The following is a 14,964-nucleotide window of genomic DNA, read 5'->3' as shown; positions in this document are numbered from 1 at the left end:
CTGTTGAAGGCCGGCATGGTCTGACATCTTGCATGTCCTTGGAAGCTCTATAAACATCCGCTGCAGATGTTGAGGGGGAACCTCTGCTGATTATTTCGGAGGGATCAAGTGTGATATTGCAGATACTTGTTCAGGAGGAGATTCCCAATACATTGATTCAGTGTAGGCAAGGGTCTGAATCTTCTAGGGTACTTAGGGCAGATGTCCCTCAAAAGAAAATGCAAACAACCAAGCATGTTACCCCTGCTGCTAAAGCTCCCCAGAGTGAAGGGCAGAAATTTACCTAGGGTTTGTTTAATGCATTAATGGCCTTAAAGCTTCCCCAAGGAGTTTCTGTGTCTTCTCTCCCTTGGTCATCTACCCCACTCAAGAGGCCCAGAAAGCAGGACTCCTTTGAATGGGATTTGGATTCTGGGGAAGAATCTTTTGCATATTCTTCTCAGATCCCTTTAGCCTTGGATTATGGCCGTGAGGAGAAAGATGTTATTAGCCTGGATTCTCCCTTGGAAGAATTCTCCTGTGGGGAGACTATTTCTCATGTGATGGAATATTTTAAATGGGACTGTTCTCAGGTTTCTGACATTCAAAAGTGATATGTGCTCCTCCAGAGTGAGTCCCCTAAGCCCTCTGCTGTACCTGCTGTCTTTGGCTGCTCTTCTAGATACTTTCTCAGCAGCCTGTGTGGCCCTGGATTCTCAACCTCTTGGCCCTAAGAAACCTGATAGATTTTACAAGGTGCTGGATGAGTCTAAGTTCCTATACAGATGATCTTGTATTGAGCCTTCTGTATTGTCTTGTCTTTTCTGACAAACTTTCTAAACTTTTGCCATTTACTAAACCGCTTCTCTCAGATAAGGATAATAGAGCTATGAAATGGCTAAGCAAAAAGATGTATACTGTTGCCACTTTGGCTTTTCAGGCTATTAATTACCAGAACTATATAACCAGGTATCTTTTAGCCCTTCTTTCTCAGGCTTCCCAGGCAATCCCTGACCTTTCTGATTCTGAAGGGAAGGCTTCAGCCCTCTCTATACTGGACTGGACTTCTCTGGTAGATGTTCTTTGTGTTTCACTGTTGCAGTCATCACATTTGGGTTATCCTGCCAGGGGTAGCCCTCAGTCAGCCCGAATACCAGAAGCTTAGTATTTCTGCGTCAGTTGCTGTGGCTCCAGGACTGACGTCAGGTCATCAGTGGTATAAAATCAGGCAGCCAACGCCATTACATCAATATTTCTTGCCGAGGAGCCCAAAGCAGAAGCAGTTCGCACGAGTGCTGGTTGGCCGCTACCTGAGTTTTTGTTCCGAATTGAAGTTGAAGTCTTCTAAAACTAAGTACCCCATTGAGGATCCTTTTTTCTTGCTCTAACCGATGTCAGAAAAAGTTAACAGTTGTCTCGGCTGTGGAAAGCAAATACCGCACCGAGACTTCCATTCTTACTCGTCACCTGTTTAGGCCCAGACCACGACGTCCCCTGCTTTTGGTTTTGTGCTTTGTGTAAAGCCAGAACTGTAAGTTGTCTGGCTCTTATTGTAGCTAGATATTTTCGCTCTCAGTCCTCGAATTCTGATATGGCTTCGGTAAGCTATCCGACTACCGATCTTCTGAAAAAATGTAAGAATAAAGACAGAGACAAGACCGCACAGGTCCAAAACTGCCGACGATGCTTCCATTAAGCTAGTCAGTTCTCTGGTCCTCAGTGAGATGGTTTTGCAGCCCCTGATGCCTGCTTCTGTGGATTCGCAGGGCGCTACCGAGATCCTTTCAGAGTCCGGTATGCCGCGAGACTCTTCTTCGACTAAGGATCCTGCAGATGTCTCTACCTTGGTTTGGTCCGGAGCCACTGAGCAGGCACCGGCTTCTGAGGAAGTACTTCTCACTACCGATACTCGACACAAACCGATGACTTCTTTCGCGTCTTCAGTTCTTTAAAAAACTATCGAGTTTCTAAGGCCCAGGATACGAACTACTCCCCAAAAATGACGACCCAAGCTCAGACACCTGCTTCATTGCCTCAATCTCAAATGTTTAAAAATGACAGAAGACATTATGCTTATTGGGGAAGCCAGGCTACCCCTTCCAAAAGAAAGAGACTTGTCCCCAGTAGTTGTATCTGAACAGGAGTCCGATGACTCTGATGCTTCGAATATGAAGACATGCAACCCCTCTCTGCTTATGAGGATTCTGATGCAGAGGAATCCATTCCTTCTCTCTCTTCACCTGAGGATTTTTCATTTGGTGAAACCCTTCATACTTTAAGGGAGCATTTCCAGTGGGAATGTCAAGACTATCCTCGGTCAAAAAAAAGAGACTCAGACCTTTGGCCATTCCTCCTGTCCTGGATGTTGTGGATGATGTCTTTATGGAATCCAGTATGACTCCTGACACCCTTCCTCCTGCTCCCAGGAAACCTGATTCTCACAAATTCATTTTCAGAAACCCTACTGCTGACCCAGAGGTCATCTCTCAAGGACCTAAAGGAATTAAAGCAACCTCAGCTAAGAATCCCACCCCATCAGAAAGGGATTCCCGAGCTTTAGACAGATGAGGTAAAAAGTATACACCTCTGCTACTCTTGCTATTAGAGCATTAAATTGTCAGTTCCACATGCTGAAATATCAGCAGCATACCATGGAACTCCTCAAACAAAAAATATCTTCTTTTCCTGCTTGTGCAGAAAATAAAGAATTACAAGACCTTATGGATTCTGCCAGTCAGGTTACTAAGCACACGATGCAATGTAGCTTTGACGCACTTGAAGCATCTTGCAGGGCAGCAGTCACTGGTTCTGCCCTTAGAAGGCATGCTTGGCTTAAGGAACAGACTTGTCAGATCATGTCAAATCCAAATTATTGGACACACCATTGAACAAAGACAATTTGTTTGGCACCAAGCAGAAGAGGTCTTAAAAAAGATGGAAGAAAAAGCTAAATCCAAGCAGACAGTTTAAGACTTTTTACAGGTCCAGCCTCTGAGGTTCAGTAGGCATTGCCCCTCCAAGCACTGAACCTTTCCTGCCCCCTCCAGGCCAGCTGAGCCCAGACCCAGGGGAAACAGACTTCCCAGGCAGTAGCCCCAGGGAATGTAGAGATTTAAGCGATGGAGTTCCTCCTCTTCAAAAACATGGAATGCTAAGCCACCCCCTTATGGTAAGAACTCACAATGACTTTACACCTCCAACCCTTACCTCTGCCCACCTGCTTGTGCCCCTAGGAGGAAAACTCTCATTCCATGCAAGCCACTGGGCCTCTATTACCAACGACCGATGGGTCCTCAACATAGTGTCCCAGGGATACAAATTTTATTTCCACACACTGCCAACCCCAAAAGGGTTCCCATATCTTCCTCCAGTTCAGTGGGCAGAAGGGAAAGGTTTTATTACAGAATGTTTCTGGTTCCCAAGAAGTAAGGTATATGGCAACCCATTTTAGACCTTTCTTAGCTCAATACCTTTCTGATGGCTCCTTCCTTTCGGCTATTGTCCCTTCAAACCCTGTTTCTTGTGCTTCTTCTCCAGGCATACTTGTTCTCCCTCCACCTCAAGGATACTTATCTTCACAACACAATTCATCCTTTTTTCATGACCTTTTTGTATTGCTCTGTGTTTTTGTCCCTTCCTTGCATTTTCAGTTCTCTGCTTTGCCCATTGGCCTTTCTACTGCCCCGAGGGTATTCACCAAATGCCTCGCTCCTGTGATTGTACAGGATGAGAGGGGTTCAGATATTTCCTTATCTGGACATGCTTATTCAAGCTTGCTCCCCCGAGGTCTTGCTTCATCTGTTCAATTATACTGTTTACAAAGCCTGGGGTCTGCAATAAATTTTCAGATATCAGTTGTGGTTCCTTCTCAGGATCATGTGTTTCTCGGTTGCAGGATCCAGACCATTCCCATGCCGGCATCCCTGCTTCCTCCCAAGGCGGTTTTGCTAATCATCTTTTCTCGATTCTTTCTTCCTATAACTTCAGTTACAACCAAAGAGTTTCTCAGGGTTGTAGGATTTATGGCTTCCATCATTTGTATGCTACATTTAGACAAACTTCATATGAGAAAAACTACAGTGGTTCCTAAAGTCATTCTGGCTCCAACACCGTCATCCACTAGATTTTCTAGTCCCTTTTCTTCCATGCTTCAAGCTTCAGTGGAAGATTCTTCAGATGTCTCTCAACCCGGGACTTCTTTTCAGCTCCCAGTCCCATCTCAGGAACTGTTCTTGGATGCCTCAGACAAGGAGTGGGGAGCCTTCTTCAGTTTCCTCAAGGTCCAGGGTCTCTGGTCTCCTTGTCAGAGGTCAGACCACATCAACATAAAGGAGATGAGAGCTCTCCTTTTTGCTCTTCTAACCTTTCACGCCTTCTTACTATTAGGGCCTCTCAAAATGTTCACAGAGAGTACCACAGTGATTGGTATATCAACAAACAAAGGGAGACATGGACATAGCTTCTTTGCAGACTGGTTCTTCAAGTTCGGGATCTAGTTGTCCACTATCTAGTGACTGTTCAGGCTGTATACATTCCTTCAGAGCAAAATATAGTGGCATACTCTTCGTGCATGTCCAGTACACAGGCTGACAAATGGATGCGTCACAGAGATGTGATGTTATGTAGTCCAATCTCGCCTACATTCTTACCCATAGGTTTGGAGCTGAACCTCGGCTCCGACTCGGCCATACTCTAGCTCGAAATCTTTCAATTGGCTGGGCTAAGAGGTATCTCATGCTACACTGCTCCCTTTCCCCAGATCTCATTTGCCGCTCGTAAAGCTCAGACGTGGTCTCGCTCTTGGTTGTGGCTAAGTATAACTTTTCGTCTTCTTTCACAAATTTGTTGCTCCAAAAGCTATTTTCATAGCTAGGTGTGTGCGTTTTTGGTTTGTGGAAGCTTTTTTGTGTGGCCTTTGTCTTGGTATTTGTCTTGGTATCCCATTAGCTATCTCCCAACAGGCTAGGCCCGTTTCAGATAGAGGACCTAGTCCTCCTTTTGTTATCTGTTTCCCTTCTGTGTACATTTTTTTTAGGTACCCTATTCCTCTGGGCTAGGGCCGTTTAAGTTAGACGACCTAATCCTTCCCCTTGTTTCCTGTCTGGGCCGTTTGAGTTAGAGGTCCTTGTGTGGTGTCTGCAGTTTATTTAGAGTCTAGTTCCCGCGCTTTGTTGCTGGTGTCTGGTTTGGCTGTTATGTTGTGTCTAGTGTCCTGCCGATCATGTCCAAGGATACAAAAGAACATAAGCCTTCGGGCTTCAAGAAATATAGTAAATGTGGGTATAAGATGTCGATTATTGATGGGCACTCTGTGTGCATTTATTGTTTGGGGGCTATCCACCTTCAGGAATCTTGTGTGTTCTGTCACGCATTCAGCCCTCGTGTTCTTCAAGAAAGGAGGAACAAACTAATTCTGAAGGGATTACTGAAACCCTCCTTCGAGGAAGATTTGGAGAGGTCTTCTAGTGCTAAGTTCTCTCCTTCTAAAAGAGACAAAACCTCCAAAGCAAAGAAACTATCTCCTGCTCTGTCAGTCTTATCGGAGCCTCCGGAGAAAGTTACTAAGTTAACTGTGGCATCCTCGTCTCCACTGTCTTCGGTGCCGAAGGAAATTGGTGAAGCGACAGAACCTACATCGGCTCCCAGCCTCTCGGAGCCAGTGACTGAGATACTAGTTCGGAACCGGTCTCCAGTTTTTAGACCGGTTTCTCCTCGCAGGTCTCCTTCTGAGAGGAGGTCTAGATTTCCTATCTTGTCCTCTAGGTCCTCCAGGACTCTCTCTGATGTGGATGTGGCTAGAGTGCTGCAGAGACTGCTGCAATCACAGGTGCTGGCTAAATTGCTTTTGGCTCCAGTCCAGTTGGCTCCGGAGCCCGTCACCCATCCATCGTTGCTATATCCTCCGAGCAAATCTCAGCCTTCGGAGCCAGAGTTGTCGGCGCCATCTGATGCTTCTAGGTCTGCTCCGATAGCCCATCCTGGCTTCTCATCTCCGATCTCAGCTCATCTTCGATCTCAGCTCCAACCCCTTCGGCTCCGTCCATGGGGACCAGGACTCATTGTTCCACAGTTGGACCCGAGGCAGGAGTCTCGGGACGCTCTTCGGCTCCTAGCCTCCCTCTCGGTGCTTCAGCTCAGGTGAGCCTGACCCTTGCTTCGGCATCGGACTTTGTCCCTTCTGCTCCGAGGTCTTCCACGGTTGGTCGTTCTTCGGAGCCGGGGTCAACCAGCTTTCGAGGTCATGCATGGCCAGGTCCTCAGCTGCATCATACAGCACTGGCACACTACCCCCTCCAGCTCCGGTATCAGTCTCTGATCGCCCCCTATCCTTGGACAGCGGAGACCCAAGGCCTCAGGATACCTCCATGAGTGGTCCCCAATTTTCTGAGGGCCCCCCAGAGTTTTTGCCTGAGGAGCCAACCAGAAAAAGAACATGCAAGAGGAAGCACATCAACTCCCAGGAAGAGTCTCTCACGTCGAACACCGACCTCGAAGAATCAGAGGTGTCCCCCAAGTCATCCTCTGAGGATATCTCTTTCTCTGATATCCTAGAGATCTTGAAGCAGAGAGGCGACTGAACCTCCAAATCCCCCTCTGAGGAGGAGTCTGTGTTCCTGAAGGACCTTGAGGCTCAACCCTCCGCCTCCTGGGTTTCTCCCCCTTTCGACAAACTCCTGGATGTGGTTTGTCGAAGGGTGTGGGAAACCCCTGACACTGTGGAATCAGTCCCCTAGAGACCCAACAAATTTCTGTCCACCCCCGCTGACTAAAACTTTCTCACGAAGAGCGTTCCAGTAGATGCCATGGTGGTGGCAGCAGTCACCAAGAAGGAACTGGCTGAGACTTCATCTACCGTCCATCCTCCTAACAAGGAGTCTAGGACCATGGACCGGTATGGGAAGCGTATGTTCTCTTCAGTGGCCTTTACTCTGTGGTCACTGAATTACTTGTCACATTTTACATGGCTCCAAAGAGATCTCCTGAAAGAGCTTGGAGATTCTCTGCAGGGTAACATTTATGAGGCAGTGGCTCAAAGTCAATGCTCAGATGTCTACCCTAAATTCTATTGCTAACGCCTCCATGAGGCTGGTCTCTTACGCAGCCAAAGGAGCGAGTAGGACAGCAAGTTCCGGAGTTTCTCTTAGGAGGCACTCCTGGATGTGCCTCTGTAATTTCGCGGAGGCCTTCAAGTCTACATTCACCAACGCCCCGTTTGATGGTTCATCGTTTTTCGGAACCAAGGTGAGGGACACACTCACTAGGTGCAAGCAAGAGGGAAAAACTCTGTCTGCTGTGGGAGTCCATTTTTCCATGCCTTCTAGACCTTATCCCAAGGTCCAGAAGAGTGGGAAAATGAGGTTCAAGAAATCGCAGAGGTTTTTTCATGACACACAAAGTGATTCCCCCCTCCAGAGGTGGGGGGGGGGTGGTAACTCAGGTAGACGCCGCCCTAGAGGCAGAGGAGGCACGCGTAACCAGGGAGACCGCTACTCCTTTCGTGGTTCTACCTACCAGTGCTCCTGATGGGAGGCCCGACTGCGCGTCTCCGGAGCCAGTCGGGGGTGGCATTTCACTATACCAAGAATCCTGGCAAGATATCACCCAGGACCAGTGGGTATTAAAAGTAGTTTCTGGAGGATATCTCATTCCCTTCTGTTCTCCTCCCCCACCGATCAAAAGAATCCCAGATGTTCCACCCAATCAAAGGGATTCCGCAGCTTCAGAGGTTCTAAAGCTGCTAGAAAAAGGAGCCATCCAGCATGTCCCCTCAGACCAGATCGGATTAGGGACTTACTGCAGATTTTTTTTGGTGCCGAAAAGAATAGGGGACCTGAGACCCATCTTGGATCTCAGCCGCTTGAACCTCGATGTAAAAAAGTCCAAGTTCCGAATGGTCACTTAACAGTTTATTCTCCCATTTTTGGGGAAAGAAGTATGGATGTGCTCCATCAACCTCAAGGATGCTTACTACCATATAAAGATGGGCAGGGCATCCAGAAGTCATTTACGCTTCCGGCTGGGAGCTAGTCATTTTCAGTTTTGAGCCCTGCCCTTTGGTCTCACCACAGCCCCCAGGGTGTTCACCAAATGTATGGCAGTGGTCACGGCTCACTTGAGACGTCAGGGATTCCAAGTGTTTCCGTACTTAGACGACTGGCTCCTGTCTGCCACCACCAGGCATCTACTACTACAGACCAGGGATGCCACCATTGCACTATGTCAACAACTGGGTATCACACTAAATTGGGAAAAGTCTGCCTTGTTGCTCTCACAGCGTGTCACCTTTATAGGCACCAAGTTAGACACTGTGCTCATGAGGGCGTTTTTACCACAAGAAAGGATTCAGGGTTGAAAAAAGTGAAGGCAAAAACGGTTCTCAAATTGTTAGGGACGATGGCTGCAACAATTATGTTGGTTCCTCTTGCGAGGCTACACATGAGGCTCTTTCAGTGGCTGCTCTTTGCTCAGTGGTCTCTACAACATCTTCCGCTTTCTCATCTTATAATGATCACAAACAAGTGCAAACAAGATCTACGCTGGTGGCTTCACACCAGCAACCTCAATGCAGGAAACCCCCTTGTCACATCCCCTCCTGTAGCCACAGTGACCACGGATGCCTCCCAGATTGGGGGGGGGGGGGGCATTATCTCGGCAGGACAGTCCAAGGCACATGCCAGGCACACGAGATACATCTGCATATCAATATCTTGGAGATGAGAGCAGTGCTACTAGCGTTGCAAGCACTTTAGAGCTTTCTTCCCCTTGGGACAATTGCGGTCCACTCAGACAATATGTTGGTGGTATGGTATCTGAACAAACGAGGAAGGAACCAAGTCGTACCCCCTTTGCAGAGAGGCCATTCGAGTGTGGCAGTGGGCAGTGTCTTCCCAACGTTTTCTTGTCACAACGTACATTCCGGGGAAGTCCAACGTGATCGCCGACAGGTTGAGCAGAGCTATTCTGATGCCTCACGAGTGGTCCCTGAACAGTCAGGTTGCGGAGCAGATTTTCCGCAGATGGGGTCAGCCTTGCTGTGATCTATTTGCCAGTCCCCTCAATACCAAGTGCAGCAGCTACTTCACCCTTATCCCCCCTCAGGAGGAGTCACCCAGGGACGCTCTAGTTCACGATTGGCCCTCTGGTCTACGTTATGCCTTCCCGCCTGTTCCTCTGCTGACAAAGGTTATTCAGAAAGCGCAATCATTGGGAAGCAGAATGATTCTGATTGCTCCATACTGGCCTTGTCAAATTTGGTTCCCCTTTCTCCATCCCTATCTCATGGACGACCCCTGGATTCTGGACCCACAGCCAGATCTACTGACTCATATGTCAGGGCAGTTCCATCCCTCTCTTCAGACCCTCTGGTTGACAGCCTGGCTACTCCAGTTCCATCACTAGTCAGGCTTCATAATTTTTCTCCAGAAGTGGTTCATATTCTGTCTTCTTCCCATAAGCCTTCTACCAGAAAGATTTATTCCAGTAAATGGAAAAGATTCTCCATCTGGACTCATGCAAGACAGATTGATCCTTATACAGTTCCAATTTCTTCAGTTCTGGAATTTCTCTCCACGCTTTTCAATCAGGGATCAGCAGCCACAACCATTAAAGGAGTACCGCACCCACAGACTCAAAAACATGTTTAAAACATCATGGCATGATGTTTCCTACACTTTAACACCACTCTGGGATTATTTACAGGATTTTAAATATTTTTATATGTAATTCCAGACTCTGACCACCTGGAGGCTGGCATATTGACGTGGTTTGGATAAATCAGGTTGCCATCCAGTATCCCAGAAATCATTGTTTGGCTCAAAAATGTTACATCATGCAGGCCTCCGTTTGCCTAAAGTTCCTGTCATTTCATAGATGTTGCATGCGTACAAAGTACTGAGTAAAATAGAACAGTGTAAGTAACATTCCCTGCTGCTGGATGATTACTTAAAACAGAAACAGTGTAAATGCCACAGAACACACTCAAAGTGCTGTTTACTGCTGCCTTTTTTTCTGATTTAGTTTAAATGGCACTAATTTGTGAGACAATGAATTCCAGTCCATTTACTTCTCCCCTCTCCCATAACACTTAGCTTCCCTAGCTGTCAAAGTCCTGAGGGTAATTTGACCTGGTAATTCCATTGATTGGCAGATCTCAGCAGGGTGCTTGACTCATGTAATTTAATCTTTGCTGTAGCATTTCCTTTGTTAGAGGGGACATTTTTTTGCTGCACTATAACCATGGCCTTACTTGACTGCAATCACATCCAGTAAGGTCTTGCACCAAGGAGCTAAAGAAAAAAACATTTATACTATTAACCAGTTTAGATCTTTATTAATTTAAGTGTTAAGGTATCACTTCATGCTTCCACCTTGCTAAAAATTGAGATTTACATGTACAAAGTGTGGTGGTATGCAGTGTTTGCCTTCATATGTTTTTACTCCACTGGTTGGTTTGCAAAAAAAACCTTTTGCAGTGTCCCTGGATTTGTCTTTGTACATACAAACCACATTGCTATATTTTCCCCTTCCTTTTTCTTGTGTCCAGAAGTCACTTATAACAAAAGTAAATTTTTTATTGATTTCTTTTTAAATAAAGGACATCAAGGTTAACTTACATTGAATCAGATAATGGATGCCACTGCAAAGAATCACTGTTGAAATATTTGTGCATGGACAAAATCCCTTACTAATCTGTTTGCCAGCCTCCAGTTCAATTGGTGCTATGGCTTTAATATACTGGTGTGTTTGCTCATGCCTTCCAAATATCTCCACCATTACATACCAGTTTTGCAGTGTAGTAACCACCTGACATGCCCATGCACCTTTGGCCATCAATATGCAGCTACTCCTGTTCATGTGAGTATGTGAATTCATTTTCAGACTTAAGGTGTGGAAGCTGCACTGAATAATTCTAGGTGCTTGTTCAGGTTTCACATGGTGATTGCTTAGAGCTACTCTTATGTTAAGCCACTATGAATATGTTGCACTGCCACCTCTGATACCAGGGTAATGTTTTAATCTTTCTATTCCTGCACTGCACACTAGCAGTATCTGGTGCAAATACAACAGAGAAGTATGCAAGCGATACACCACCTAAGCATCATTTGCTGTGCAGAATGTACAAGTATGCATACCAAATTTCTGTGTTTCCAAACATCGGTGTTACTACACTACTACTGAATAAAATGAACAGCACTCAAGCTGGGGGAAGGACAAGGGAGCCATGACATCACAAAATGGGTGGGTCGTATTATTTTAGTTAGAATCTGATGATGGCTGTGGTGATGTCACTTTGGGGGAGGGAACTGATTAAAAAAAAAAAAAAAAGTACCTGCACTGCCTGGCCTCGATGATGTCAGTAATTGGGCGATACCCTTCAAGATCCTACAGCTGAGAGAGTTCAAGCCAAAGTAACTTCCCAGCTAGCGACTCTTAATTCAATAGTCAACTCCTCCATGAGGCTCATTTCCTATGCTGCTGATGGAGCGATTAGAGCCGTGAGCACTGCTGTGGCCCTCAGGAGGTATGCTTGGATTTGTAATTTTGCAGAACCCTTTCAAGCATCCTTCACCAACACCCCCTTTGATGGCTCCTTTCTCTTTGGGCCACAGGTGAAAGACACTTTGACTAGGTGTGAGCAAGAAGGCAAGACTCTCTCTGCTGTGGGAGTCCATTTTTCCACTCCCTCAAGACCCTTCCCCAGGGGTCAGAAGAGTGGAAAGATGTGGTTCCGCAAATCTCAGGGAGCCTTGCCTGACACACGTAGTGATTTTTCCTCCAGAGGCAGAGGGGGAAACAACAATAATAGATGCCGCCCTCATGGCAAAGGGGGTCTGCAGAACCAGGGCAATAGAGAATCCTTCTCTGACAAGCCCTTCCAGCATCCCTGAAGGTTTGCCCGGCTGCTCACCTCTGGAGACAGTCGGGGGAAGACTTTTGCTCTACCCAAAAGTCTGGCAAAATTTAACAAGAGACAGATGGGTACTGTCCATTCTATCCGGAGGTTACAAAATTCCATTCCATGAAACCCCCTTACAGTTAAAGAAGGCCCTTCCAGATGTTCCACCCAATCTGAGGGAGCAAGCAGTTGTAGAAGTTTCAAAACTGCTAAGAAAAAAAGCCATCCAAGAGGTCCCCGCAGACCAGCTCAGTTCCGGAATTTACTCAAGGTTTTTTTTAGTACCAAAAAAGACAGGGGACTGGAGACCCATTCTGGATCGCAGCAGAATAAACAGATCTGTACAAAGAACTAAGTTTCGGATGGTCACGCTACAGTCCATTCTACCGTTTCTGGGTCAGGACAGTTGGATGTGCTCAATAGATCTTCAGGATGCGTTCTACCATATCAAGAAGGACAGACGTTCCAGGAGATTTCTTTGCTTTCTGGTGGGGGCCAGCCATTACCAGTTCAGAGCTCTGCCCTTTGGTCTCACCACAGCCCCCAGGGTGTTCAAATGTATGGCAGTGTTACGGCTCACCTGAGACGTCAAGGATTCCAGGTGTTTCCATATCTAGACGACTGGCTCCTCACTGCTACCACCAGACATCAACTCCTACAAGCACGGGATTACACAATTACTTTTTGCACCCAGCTAGGTATTACCATAAATTTTGAAAAATCTGCCTTGTTGCCCTCTCAGTCTATCACTTACATAGGAGCAGAATTAAACATAAAGGAAATGTTTGCAAGATTACCACTGGAAAGAGTGTCCACTATTTGTCAACAAGTGCAAGTTCTAATGCAGAGCAAGAAGATACAAGTCAAATATGTCCTTCAAACTCTAGGCTCCATGGCAGCTGCCATCCTCCTCCTTCCATTGGCGCGCTTCCATAGGAGGATTCTTCAGTGGCTTCTTTTCACACAATAGTCTTTCCAAGAGCTACCCATATCTCACATGATCATGATTACAGAAGCATGTAAAAGGCACCTTTCCTGGTGGATGGTCTCCCCACTAGTGACTTAGGGCAGACCCTTCATTCAGCCCCCTCCAGTAGCCACACTGACCACAGACGCCTCCTTGATAGGATGGGGGGGCATTATCTGGGCAGGACAGTCCAAGGCACTTGACAACCTCATAAGTACCATCTGCACATAAATATCCTAGAGATGAGAGCCATGCTCTTAGTGTTGCAAGCCCTTCAAGACTGTCTTCCTTTCGGGACCATTGCGATCCATACAGACAATATGTCAGTAGTGTGGTACATCATCAAACAGGGCGGGACCAAATCTTACCCCTTGTGTCGAGAAGCACTCAGACTGTGGCAGTGGGTGATTTCCTCCCATCATTTTCTAATTGCGACACACATCCCTGGGAGATCCAGCATCATAGCGAACAGGCTCAGCAGAGCTATCCTCATGCCTCACAAGTGGTCTCTGAATCAGGAAGTTGCGGACCTGATCTTCCGCAAATGGGGACAGCCTTGCTGCGATCTTTTTGCCACCCCATTTAATAGCAAATGCAGCAACTACTTCTCCCCCCTTCCAGGTCACCTACTCAGGGACGCTGTAGTCCACGATTGGCCTCAGGGACTCCTTTATGCATTTCTTCCCTTTCCCCTTATACCAAGACTCATACAGAAAGCAAAGTCGTTGGGTTGCAGAATGATCCTCATTGCCCCCTACTGGCCTCAACAGATTTGGTTTCCATTCCTGCATCTCCATCTTCTCGATCAGCCCTGGACTCTGGACCGAATTCCAGATCTACTGGTTTCCCAATCAGGCGGGTTGCATCAGTCCCTTCAGACTCTCCAGCTCACAGCTTGGTTGCTCCACTTCCAACCCTAGCCAGGCTCCCTAGCATTTCCCCAGCAGTCCGTGAGATTATCATTTCCTCACATAAGTCCACCACCAGGACTATTTATGCTAGCAAATGGAAACGTTTTTCTTATTGGGCTGAGTCTAGGAATGTGGATCCCTTCTCAGCCCCAGTCCATGAGATCCTAGAGTTCCTAGCACAACTGTTTCACTCTGGAGCCGCTTCTGCTACCATTAGGGTGCAATTAGCAGCCATTTCTAATTTTCACATTGGGTTACAGAATTCAAGCATCATGTCTCACAAGCTCTGTAAAGCCTTTTTGAGAGGGACATCTCTTCTTAGACCTCCAGTGAGAGACCCCCCCTCCTCCCTGGGACCTTAATCTAGTCCTAACGTCCTTAATTTTGCCTCCTTTTGACCCAGCGGCATCATGCTCCATCAAATTTCTCTCTTGGAAAACACTCTTTCTGGTTACTATTACTTCAGCCAGACGAGTCTCAGAACTACAGGCACTATGTGTCCGTCCCCCTTATCTGTTTTTTCATAGGGATAGAGTTTCTCTGAGGACAAATCCTTTGTTTCTTCCCAAAGTCTGCTCTGAACATAATTTAAATCAATCTATAGATCTCCCCGTTTTCTTCCCCAATCATAGCAGCAAGGCAGAGTACAAACTTCACCAATTGGACGTGCACAGACAATTGCGTTTTTACCTTCATAGAACTAAAGAAATAAGAAAATCAGACCAAGTGTTTCTGTCTTACGCCTTAAACAAACAAGGTCTCCCAGTTTCCAAGGTTACTTTATCCAGATGGCTATCCCATACTATTTCTTTTATTTATCAGTTACCGGATAAGGAATTACCATCTAAACCGAAAGGTCATTCTACTAGGGCATTAGCCACCTCTGTAGCTTTCCAGTCTAGGTTGCCCATGGATTCCATATGTGCAGCTGCTACGTGGGCAAATCCTCATACTTTTATTTCTCATTACAAGGTGGATATGGTCTCCCGGAGCAGAGCTGATTTTGGTTCCACTGTTCTGAAGAGTCTGTTCCACTAAGCCACCCAGGATTTTAGTTGCTAGGGACACTGTCCCAACCAGCAAGAATGAAGGCGAGATAGACAACTTAAGGTAAAGAAGTTATGTACCTACCATAACGTTCCATGTTAGTTGTCTTCATCTCGCCTTCTTTCTTGCGTCCCGCCCTCCGTCCCCCTGTCCTAGTGGATCGA

The 14,964-nt window shown here is 46.6% G+C and overlaps 1 protein-coding gene across 3 annotated transcripts in view; it reads left to right on the top strand.

Moving 5' to 3' along the window:
- The window catches only part of PPP6R2 (protein phosphatase 6 regulatory subunit 2), a 4,227,669-nt gene that overhangs the window by 1,214,835 nt on the left and 2,997,870 nt on the right, over window positions 1-14,964 (top strand). The window lies entirely within an intron of this gene.

Source organism: Protopterus annectens, chromosome 11.part0, assembly GCF_019279795.1.
Source record: "Protopterus annectens isolate FY-2018-M chromosome 11.part0, PAN1.0, whole genome shotgun sequence".
Taxonomy (NCBI): domain Eukaryota; kingdom Metazoa; phylum Chordata; order Ceratodontiformes; family Protopteridae; genus Protopterus; species Protopterus annectens.
The sequence above is the reverse complement of the archived record's forward strand: the minus strand, read 5'-3'. Positions and strand labels throughout refer to the sequence as shown.